The sequence below is a fragment of the Lactuca virosa genome, chromosome 3 (assembly GCF_052849685.1).
Source record: "Lactuca virosa cultivar CGN04683 chromosome 3, Lactuca_virosa_CGN04683_v6, whole genome shotgun sequence".
In the NCBI taxonomy this organism is placed as follows: domain Eukaryota; kingdom Viridiplantae; phylum Streptophyta; class Magnoliopsida; order Asterales; family Asteraceae; genus Lactuca; species Lactuca virosa.
Window position 1 is genome coordinate 42,492,684 of NC_136428.1, and position 12,457 is coordinate 42,505,140.

A 12,457-nucleotide genomic window follows, 5' to 3' on the forward strand; every position below is an offset into this window, starting at 1 on the left:
AGGAAAGGAGCCGGCTTGATCGCAGCGCATCACACTATGTTTTCCGCACATGAGATCTTTGGGATTACACTCTGATATGGTTTTATGATAAAATGCTTTGATTATTGACACTTTGGTTTTGACATGAGATATGAATATGAATGTTTTATTACTGATGGTTCTATATTATAACTTAATCAAAACGAAATTTTTGGCCTTGAATTTTGGGATGTTACAAGTTGGTATCAGAGCCTTGGTTTGAGGGATTCGGACACACTCTCGGTTGTGTCTGAACTCAAACTAAGGACTTGGTATGAAAATTTTCAAAAGTAGAATCATTTTATGAAAAGAAGTTTGAAAAGAATTTGAGAGAGAAAGGAACTTTGAAAAGAACAAAGTGTGTTATGCGTGCAATCAGCCGAGCTCAAGTAAGTTTTCCCCAAAATACTCATACATGTTATGATATGTTATGTTATGATATGATTATAAGAACTGCATGCTATATTAGGGCTAAGGATCTAGGAAGGATGCCTTATATGCCTATTGTATGTGCTTGTAGATTTGCATGCTAGTACTGATCAGTCAGTGATAGGATAGCCTGTTTAGGTTATGCCTGATTGTATGAGCCTTTGAATTGCATGTACAGATTCATGATTAGAGGATATAATGGTTTGATTGGGATATGATGGTTAGATTTTCCATTGTCTGAATGCTGCTTGCTTTGTGCTTTGTGGGACTCTTAGTAATGTGAGCTAACTATTAAGTGAATATGCTAAGTCACATGTGGCACATGCTGGATAATCTCAGAGTGATAGATTTGACCCTAATGCGCATCTCTTGTTTGAGTCCAACCGTTCTAGGGATGGGTCTTTTACTCGAAGGATTATTTTATATCTGTTACATGTGGCTATATTCATGAGGTAGCTAGTTGACATTACCGGGAATCTTGCAATAGTTGAGGACTAGGTGAGTTTGGGAACCTAGGAAAGCCTAGGATATGTTTCAGTGGGTTAGTAGTGAGGCTCAGTGAGACTTGGGTGTACCAGTTGAGGGAGTGACTTGGAGGATTCGGGAGGATTGCTGAGGAAAGTATGGATAGGTGTGGAAGGTAGTATTGGGCCCGTACTACTGAAAACACAGGATCCATACTCGAATCAGTGAGAGTCTTGAAGAATCTGAGAAGCTTCGGGGAAGAGTTAGTGACCCGATTTGGGGACAGAGGATGTCCCAGTTGTTGCAGCTTAGTCATTGGCCAGTGAGCTAGTGAGCGTGACAGGGTGACAGACCCTAAAGGATATGATTTCCAAGAAGTTGCAGATGCGATAGCGATTAGGAGTACCCTGGAAAGAGAGGTTCGTGCCAGGTGCGTATAGTAGAGGGTCTTGGGAAGAGACCCATGACTTCTGATCATCGGTTGAAAGGCCAGCAGGGCCGGAGTCAGTGCAACGAGTACGAGAAAGTGCACGAGGGAGTTTGTCAGTCCAAGGGTTTAGGCTGCCACAGGTGTGGCAGGGTTGGTCATGTCAGTAGAAGGTGATCAGTATTCCTGCAGACGTTGCGGGTATGTCACCTTCTATTGCTACTAGATGGATGTTGGGGATACATATCGCTTGGGGATTGTGAGTAAGACTGGATAAGTCAGATCTCAGGTTGGTTTTCTGCTAGTGTTTGGGTTATCAAGGATCATATATGCCATCCTGCATGCCGAAAGGTCCTTGATGAACCCACAGAGGGACGCATCTTGCGGAGTGGTTTCTGCGTGTACCGTTACCATTCCGGATCTTTGTCGAGATCTGTGCAGGAGTATTATTTAGAGGATACTCGGTCTGGGTTAGAGCGATAGCTCTTCAGTGAATTCAGCAGTCAGTGGTTCTACCATGGTTAAGGAATGGTCGACAATTGTCTATGGATGAACTTCGGAGTTCAATGCACTACCGTTGCTAGGGAAGGACTGGTAGCATGAAGATAGTGGAGTCAGTTGCGGGTGTTAGACGCATGGGTGTTCGGTCGTTGGATGTGTAAGAGAATTGCACTTCTCGCGTGGGGTATGTTCGGTTAGAGTTTAGTGGTGCTGCAAAAATTGGAAGTGGGAACGAGGATTCGTCAGCCAAAGTGAAGATTAAGGCCTCCAGTTGTCAGCATGGGAGACAGATTGAAGTATCAGACTGGATCAGATTTCAAGAGTACCCATCAAGATTTCCGAGGATGGGAGATCTCAAGGTTTAATCGGTGATTCAATGCTAGCATTGGCAGGCACAGGTTGTCATCAGTGGGATATTAGAAAGCGAGAAGGATTGGGAATCCTTCAATTCTCATGTACTGTGAAGACTTAGTCGAATCTAAGTGGGGGAGAGACTTTTTATAAAGTTATCCAACTGTGAGTTTTGGTTGCGCAAGGTGCAATCTCTTGGACACCTTGTCAACCCGAAGGGTATTCCAGTCGATCCGGCCAAGATAGAGGCCGTGATGCAGTGGGAGATTCCGAGGTCTCCAACCGAGATTCAGAGTTTCCTGGGTCTAGCAGGTTATTACCAGATATTTATTCGGGACTACTCCAAGATTACGGTTCCTTTGACCCAACTGACCAAGAAGTCGGTGACCTTTCGTTGAGGGCCTGAACAGCAGGCAACCTTCGAGGCTCTCAGACAGCGGTTGTGCGAGGCACCGATTCTCACCTTGCCAGAGGGTGTAGATGATTTCGTGGTTTACTGTGACGCTTTGATCACGGGCATGGGTGCGGTACTGATATAGTGGGGTCACGTGATAGCAGGTTTTGGGAACCAGGTTAAAGTTTCGATTAGGACTCAAGTTCAGTGGTGTGTTATCGAGTGCGTGTTTGACCCAGTTTATAAAGTGTTGTAAGACTACAGGGGTAGCTGTAACATTCACTAGCAGTCAGATAGTTTGGAAAGTGTTGTAAGACTACGGGGGTAGCCGTAGCATTCACTAGCAGTCAGATAGTTTGGAAAGTGTTGTATGACTACGGGGGTAGCCGTAGCATTCACTAGCAGTCAGATAGTTTAGAAAGTGTTGTAAGACTACGGGGGTAGCCGTAGCATTCACTAGCAGTCAAATAGTTGGGAAAGTGTTGTAAGACTACGGGGGTAGCCGTAGCATTCACTAGTGGTCAGTTAGTATGGGAAGTGTTGTAAGACTGCGGGGGTAGCCGTAGCATTCACTAGCGGTCAGATAATGATAGAGTGTTGTAAGACTGCGGGTGTAGCCGTAGCATCCACTAGATTGGTAGATAGCATGAGCACATTCATAGATCGTGAAAGGGACTGTAGTACCCACCAGCTCGGGTGCAACATTGAGGATATGGAAATCCACGGATTGGATTTCGGAATTACCCAGAAGGATTAGATCAGGTTGAGACAGTGATAGGACTGTAGGAGTGCCACTACAATTATGGGATCAGGGAAGCAATGGACCGTATAAGATTGCTTGTGATATAAGGCTACCATCGGTTAGGTAGCCATCACTTTTAGTCTTGGACTTGATAATGACAGGAATCGACACATGGACCCAATTGCTTAAATCAGGAAGTTGTTAGAGCCACAGTGACATGATAACTAGTGGCAACTAGTTCCAGAGAAGTATTTCGTTCGAAAGTCGTGTGAAGCGACTAAGTGGGAGTTCTTTGGCCCCGCAGCCGGGCCGAAACCCGATATTCAGATGATTGGCGAACAAATTGAGACCAGGTAGGTCTCGGTAGATGTTTGGAAGCAGCCATGTGGCAATATACTGCTTCAGGCAGTTCAGTGTTCGGGCGGTGACAGTGTTTGGGCAGTATTAGTATTTGTGTTTTGGGTTGTAAGTACGGACGAAATAATATATTGCTTGGGTTATGTTGAGTGACCAGCTGGGTAATTAGGTCTGTGATCCTATTTTATAGTGGGAACCTCGAGCTATCAGAAGTTGAGTAGCCTGTTGAGGGATAAACAGACTGAACTCAACGATAATGATTCAATATGAGTGGTCTGCTAGGGATTCAGACCATCTCTAGACAACAGATTTCAGACGGAGTACATGTGATCTGGTTGCGAGGAATTCGTTCACCTACGGATTTTAGGGCTTACGAAGATTGGTCACGGCTACCCTGAGAAGGCTAGGGTGTGCCCATAATGGTGACCATATTACTTGAGTGGTTTGGTGCATAAGAAGTGGTAAGAAATGATTTCGAGGACGAAATCTAATTTACGTGGGGGAGAGTTGTAACACCCGTTTATTTATTAAATAAATAAATGAAATAATGAACGAATAGTAGCCCTAAAATAAATAATTATATATCAAAGGATGGTCTCGAGGGGCTAATTGTCATAAATTTAGAAGTTGAGGGCTGAAGGGTAAATTCTGGAGCTTAATTGAAAAGAATTTGTCAAGCAAGGGGCGGTTTTGTAAATTCTGGATTAGTTTTGTAAAGAATTTGTAGAGGATGGGCTGTTTTAGTAAAATCCGGACCTGAATTGTAAAGGATTTAATGTTGAGGGTTTATATGGTAAATATAGGATCTATTTCGAGATAAATGGGAGCTGGAGGGACCATTTTGGTCATCATGGTAAACTCGTATAAGGAGCCGGTATATAAAGGTTATGAAACCCTAACCCTAGAAACCCATTGCAGCCACCAACCCTCTACCACCTTATACCTCCCTCATCTCCAGCGGCTGTTCCCCCCTCCGTCGATATCGTTAACCACCAGATCAGCCCCCTTCGCGTCCACCCTAATGTCGAGAAAGTGAAATACATGCGTTGCTGTCGCCGGTTGCTAGCGGACTGCCCTCCTGTCTTCCCCATCACCTCCTCCCATGGGTGTCGATGAGCTTGTTGCCATAGCTGTTGATGACGAAGCCGCCGACAGGGACTCAAGTGGGCGTTTCTTCGTCGCCGCTGCTGCTGTACTCGGTGGGTTCGAACCACCTTCTTCTCTCTTCCTTTTCCTCCCGTTGGCTGCCTCACCATTGTCGTTTGGAGGCTGACGCTCTCGGCCGCCACATGCCACCGTGGAACGGTGGTTGTCGCCGATATTGGAGCTGCTGCCGTCGACCGCCGCTGCTGCCGGACTTTGTGTCACCATCGCCACCAGGTGGGTGGTTGGGTTTATCTCGCAACAGAAGAACGTGTGTATGTGGTTTTTGGCTGTGGTTTTGGCCGGAATTCTCGAGAATAGCCACCACCACCACCTCACTGTGGTGGCTGCCACCATTTGCCGCTGCCGACCACCTTAAGGTGGTTGTGTGTGTTTAATTAGTGTAGTGTGTGTGTGTGTGTTTATTTGTGATTTCATTGTAAATTGTAAAAATTAGAGTAATGAAAGGAAAAATCATACCACCACCATAGGGTGGTGGTTGCCGCCTCCTGCCGCTACCGGCCGCCGTGTCGGGTGGCGGTGTGCCTCGTTGATGTTGTGATTCGTTTGGGATGTTTGGACAAGGGACTAAAACCCTAATAGGCCTTGTAAGCCCTAATGGGCCCAATAAAGCCCTAATTGACTTTAAAGCCCAAACATGAGACTGATGGGCCTAGTGAAAACCCTAATGGGTCTAACGGACCCTAATTGACCTAAGGAAAACCCTAATGGGCTTAAGGACTTGGTTTTGGACCTATTGGGCTATGAATGGGTTGGAAACCCTAATTAGGGTTTAGAAAACCCTAATTTTGGATATATGGGCTTTGGATCAATCGGGACCCGCATTAGAATCGTTTATTAAATTAAAATATTAATTAATAACCAATTGCAATTAACCTAAAGCCATGTGGGACTTAATGGATTAAGTACTTAATGGGTTAAGTAGGAAACTTAAACCTAATCATCATTTTATGAGAAACCCTAATTTCACTTGGGTTTATTGTTGGGCTTTTCTATTGGGCCCTAATGATTGAGTTATTGATGGACCCTCCAAGATCAAGCAAATGGACTAGAATAATTAATGGGCTTTGGGGTAAGGCCCATGTGAGGGGTTTGGGCCCGATTTGGAAAACTGGGCCATAGATGGGCCATTATTTGGGCCTTGATGATTATGAGACATTGGGCAATTGAATGCCAATTGTTTGGACCAGACTAAATGGTTGGGCCTTATGGTAAGACCTTGTAAAGGTTTGGGCCTAATTTTCCAAATTGGGCCATATGTTGGGCTTTGATTTCCTAGTTGACTTTGGGCCTATGGATTGGGCCTTGGGGCTTGCATAAATCCAAGCTTGGGGTAATGTAGCAGTTATCCAAAGTATGTACTCATGGTTATGTAGTGGAACCCAATTATTAATTGGGTGTTATTTTGGTGTTGACAGTTCGAGAATCTGTCATCCAGCAGCTGGGGTTGAGTCTTCGGAACTTCAGCAATGTGGGATTGTGTCTACGGGACTTCAGCAGTGTGAGGTGAGTTACCTTCCAGTAGGAGTGGGTCTACGGCCACGATGCCGGCCCATTAGTAGGAATTACTGTTAGATGATTGTCTTTGTGATAATTATCTGGTGTGTTGTTATCTGATATGCTTTATGTGCTAGGATGCTATGACATATGTGTTAGTAGTGGTAGGGGTGATATAGCCCCTAGTTACCGGTTGAAAGATACCGAAGGGGTAGATAGTACCCATGCATGCCTAGCAGTATGATCATGATATGTTATTATGTGGTAGTAGTAGGGGGTGAAATAGTCCCCGGATACCGGTTGAAAGATACCGAAGGGGTAGGTCAGGCACCCAGATATGCCTGACAATATATTCATGTATGTTATGTTATGTTATTATGTGGTAGTGGTAGGGGGTGAAATGGTCCCCGAATACCGGTTGAAAGATACCGAAGGGGAGGTTAGCTCACGGTTACCGGTTGAAAGATACCGAAGGGGAGGCCAGCACCCAGATATGCTAGGCGGTTACCGGTTGAAAGATACCGAAGGGGAGGTTAGCTCTCGGTTACCGGTTGAAAGATACTGAAGAGGAGGCCAACACCCAGATATGCTAGGCGGTTACCGGTTGAAAGATACCGAAGAGGTAGGTCGGGCACCCAGATATGCCTGACAGTATGTTAGTAGTATGGTATGTGGTATGATGGGGGAGCTCACTAAGCTTTGTGCTTACGGTTTACAGTTTTGGTTTCAGGTACTTCTTTTCAAAGGAAAGGAGCCGGCTTGATCGCAGCGCATCACACTATGTTTTCCGCACATGAGATCTTTGGGATTACACTCTGATATGGTTTTATGATAAAATGCTTTGATTATTGACACTTTGGTTTTCACATGAGATATTAATATGAATGTTTTATTACTGATGGTTCTATATTATAACTTAATCAAAACGAAATTTTTGGCCTTGAATTTTGGGATGTTGCAGGGGTATTTATGGGATTATGTTGAGTTATTTACTCATTGATTATAGGCAGTTGGGAAGAGCAGCATAGGGTATACTTGAATTCAGTTGCCGACTCAGCTTTGTGAGGTGAGTCTTCTCACCATACCAATGGGTCTAAGGCACCAAGGCCGACCCATTTTGTGATAGTTGGTTTACTTGTTATGTAGAGGTGTGATATGTATGTGTGCATGATATGTGGTAGAGATAGCCTTCGTATCTAACAGTAGAGATAGCTTTATGGATAATGGTAGAGATGGCCTTGTGGCTATTGGTAGAGACAGCCTTTATGGCTGATGGTAGAGATAGCCTTTGTGGCTAACGGTAGAGATAGCTTCTTGGCTAATTGACATGTGATTAGTGGTAGAGGTAGCTTTATAGCTAATGTGATATGTGGTTTGTGTGGGGTATGCTCTGGGGGCCTCACTAAGCTTTTAGCTTATCGTTTGTGGATTTGTTTCAGGTCCATCGGAGCCCAAGGGTAAAGGCAAGGCGTGATGATGCGGCGTGCACTCTATCTCTCTTTTCCGATCTGGTTTGGGGGACACTCTGATGTTTTGAAAATAATAATGTTGTAATGTTGGTGGTTTTGAAAACAATTATTGGAACCTTTATGTTTTATGAAAAATGGTTGACTAATTAAAAATGAAAAAATTTCTTTGTAAAATTCGGGTCGTTACAGCTTCATTGAAATACTCCATTACTGTTCGAAATTAAATAAGTTCTTGTCTGCATACACAAAAGTAGTTTCTAGGTGACACAAAAGATTCATGCATACACAAAAGAAAGGCCACCATGTGCCCACACACCCAGTTGATAGTACCATAGAAAAGCATAATAAAAAGACTACTACTTTGTCTTTACATCACAACTGCATCACAAAAGATATTCCCACCCACCCACTACCTACCCACTAAATTAATCAATAATTGAAGGGTTCTCTCCATTACTCCCAACACCAGGTTTCTTCCTCCTTAATGCTTGTTTGCTGATTCGTTCAGAATATTGCCTCCTTCTACTTCTACCAACTGAGGCCCTTCTTCTTGGCATAGGAACTGCAAGTGGTGGTGGAGGAGGTGGTTGGGTTGCACGTGGTGGTGGAGGAGGTGGTTGGGCTGCAGGTGGTGGTGGTGGAGGTGGTTGGGCTACAGGTGGTGGCGGAGGAGGTGGTTGGGCTACAGGTGATGGTCCTTTACTGCCTCTGGATGAACTTGGGCCTGTTCCACTGCCCCTAGATGAACTTGGTACTACAAAGAAAAATTAAACTGTTAATTCTTTATTCAAATGATGTAAAATATTTACCTGATGTATTGTTTTACTGGTTAGATGGACATTTTTTCTTGTTGTGACCTGGTTCCTTACAAATACCACACCTTATCAGTGTTCCCCTTCGTGTGACAGTTTGTCTACTTGGTCCACTCATCTCTCTTTCAATTGCATCCCTCTTCTTTTTCACTGATGGCCTACCAGGTAATCTTCTTCTTTTAGGAGGCAAAGGCTTATGGTAGGGAACATTTGGCCACATATCACTCGATTGAGAGGATTAATGTTATATTTGTAGCATCTTAGGTAAGCCTCTGTAGTGTAGGATTGGGACACATATGTCTCTGCATCCTGATTTAGGTAAGAGATTGCAGCCACTCCATGTAAGCATGGTATCCATATAAGTTGTCATATTCTACAGGCACACTTCTTTGCAATTAGATCCACTCCATATGCAAAATCAGTGAATCTAACCTCATACTTTCGATAACCACAAGGAGTAACTCCCCACAATCTGTTTAAGGCAAGAAAAAAAAAACTACAAATCAATAACACATCTCCATAATTAACATATGCATATTAAACTAAAAAACTTACCTCTGTTTAACCTTCAACTCTTCTATATGCTTCCTAATAATTGGACATATATCCAATTTCCATTCCATTCCTTCAACTCTTTAAGTGTATATCCTTTCCGTCACAAATAACCTAATCTCCTCTAGCATAGTGATGATAGGTCTCCTTCTAGCATGCCTAATAGCATAATTGAAACTCTCACTGACCCCATTCTCCACTGCATCACAATCTCCTCCCTCTTGAAAGGATGCCTTAGACCAGGTACTAAGATCTCTGTCTATAAGGTAATCATAAGCATGAGTATCAGTAGATTTGATCTTCTCCATTACACCTCTAAACTTCTCCACAGTACTAGCCCTTACAGACCTCCAAAATAACTTCTTGTATTCTTGACCAGTAAACCTTTTACTAAAATTAGCCACAGTGTGTTTGGCACATTGTGTATGTTCAGCTTCTGGACATCTTTCCTTAGCTTCTTGTAATAAACCCTACAAATCACAACATCATTATGAGTGAAAAAGCATAAAAATGAAGCATAAAAAGGACCTAGTACTAACCTTGTGTCCATCAGAAAGAAGGGTTATGTCTGCACCAAGACCACCATTATTGTCATCCATAAGCAAATCTATGAACCACTTCCATGTTTCTTTATTCTCAACACAAACCACAGCCCATGCTATAGGGTAAATGTAGTTTTTTGCATTGTTGGATTATGTGTCTAAGCCCATAACTATAACTGGTATGTACTTGACCCGATGATAACATGGTCCATTTAGGTTGTAACACTCTGGAACAATTTGATAGGATGGATACTTGAGAAAGAGGTTATTGTGGTTTATTAATATATTATAAGTATAATATATTAATTGAGGAATCACATTATTTAATTAGTATTGATCAAGAACTAATTTGGTATTAATTTAGTGATCAAAAGAAACTAATTAAAGTTAAAGGGACTGATTAGGTAAATCAGTAATTCTTCTAGTTGGACTCATGAATCATATTGACTAGGGTTAGACTAAACTTACATGGAAGTCCATGAAAGGTTTAGCCCAAAAGGCTTATGTAATATGAAGAGTCATTAGGGTTTGCATGGTTGTAATCCTAAGCTATAAAAGAAGACCCTAACACGTAAAATCGGTTACACTCATACACACTAGTTGTTGCTAGCCGATTTTGAGCTCCCAAGCCTCTCTCTCAAGTCCATTCTCTTGTTCTTGGTTTGTTATAAGACATTTGAGGCTTCACACTTGAGGTTCTAGGCTCCTAAAGGTCAAAGACAAGCAAGCTACTACACAAGGTACTCTTCTAACTGGTTTTATGATTTAAATGTTAACTTTCATGCTAGTTTAGGCTTTATGCATTGGAAAAACAATGTTGCATGTATAATTAGAGAAAACTTAGATCCAAAGCATTAGGGTTGTATGTGCACCGTAGGAATGTTAGAGTACATAAACCTTATCAGTGGTATCAGAGCCTAGGATGTTTTCTATTATATTGATGCAAATGTGTGCTTTTCAAAGTTGGAAAAATGATTTTTCTGGTCACTGTCTGATGAGCTCGACGAGTCCATATATGGACTCGACGAGTTGGATGAGTTTTGCCATGAACTCGACGAGTCCAAAGCCTGGCTCGACGAGTTGGTTCATCTGGTGGCAGATTTTTCGAGTTTTTGGCCTGTTTTGGATTAGGATCATTACCACAAACTGTTTTGGTTCATAAAATTTGATTTTAATGATTTGGTAATGTTTATCCCCATCCAAAAACATGAATTTTGTCAAGTTCTAAGATAACTACTTGATTTTTGTGAAATACCAGTTATTTGTAAAATTTGAAACTATCTTGAATATGAATCAAATTAGGTCAAATTGGTAAATGATCATCATATCATAATTGGACTAGTTAATTTGATCCATATGTGTTCTTGAAAAGTTCCATAACTTGTCCTCAAGTTATGGAATATGAAAAGTCTTTATTTATGAAACCATTAACTTATGTAAGTTATAGAATTCAAAGAGTCTTGAAAGGTTTCATAACTTGTCCTCAAGTTTGGAATTGGAAAGGTCTCATTCATGGAACATAAAATTCCATAAGTTATGAATTTCAAAAGTCTTGACAAGTTACAAAACTTGCCCTCAAGTTTTGAAACTTGAAAAGTTACATTAATGAAACTTTAATTCCAAACCCTATAATTTTAAAAGTTTAAAATTCAACCCTTATACTATTATAATAATAAAGTTTAATACTTATATATATGTATAAGACAAGTCAGTATTACCGTTAGTAGGCCTCATTCACGAAGCCGGTCTATAAGGGGATATAAGGCTACTGCCTATAAAATGGTGGTTTAATGGGTGCACTCTCACCCACCGCTTCCTTGACTGGTGGAGGGTCGTTAGCCGAACGGGTAGGATAGGACATTAATTCTCATTAATAAGTATAATGATAATTATTAAAGTAACTAAACTTCTATAAATTCTCAATCTTAGTTACTTTAGGAAAAATGTGAAAATGGTGCTATTCCATGAAATTGCACTTTGCACCCTGTTAAGTCGTTAGTAGAGCGTGTGTGGTTAACCAGCACACTAATTTGGGACTGACAATGTGTGGCAAAGGGTAACTTGATGTTAATCATGGATCAATGGAGCGTGTGTAGTTAACCGGCACATTGATTAGGTGATTTGTAACATTAAGTGTACCAAGCTAATTTGCATGGTTATTCAGACCTTGTTTGTGATCCTCGACATCACAGTCACAAACTTGAAGGGAATAATCGAGATTTAAACATGTCATTGAAACAGTTCAATGAATCTCAAAAGAATCTAGGAATTACAATTCGTTTAAAACTTAATAATCAATTTCGTTTTTCATGGTGAAAATTGGTAAATCGTCATTTACCTACCTTCAAATATTTTGCAATTGGATTACGGCATCCCTCTTCCGAATTGTAAAATATTGTGTTGGGTCCTAGCCTTAATATCTCATTTTGGGTGTTATATTAAGGATCCTTATCTAATCAAAACTTTGTCTTTCTTTTCATATGTCTTCCAAAACTGGTTCAAACTCAACTGCTTCTGGCTCTTTCTCCCTCATGAACCTATGTGGGAGGGTCATCTTCGATGGATCGAACTTCAATGATTGGATTCGAAACATCAGAATGGCCATTCTCTATGAGGACAAAGAATATGTCCTAGATAAAGAGCTGAAGGAGATTGATGAATCTACCACTACTCTCGAACAGATTGTTGAGTTCAAGACCCATGAGAGGGACGCGACAAAGGTGTCGTGTATTATGAT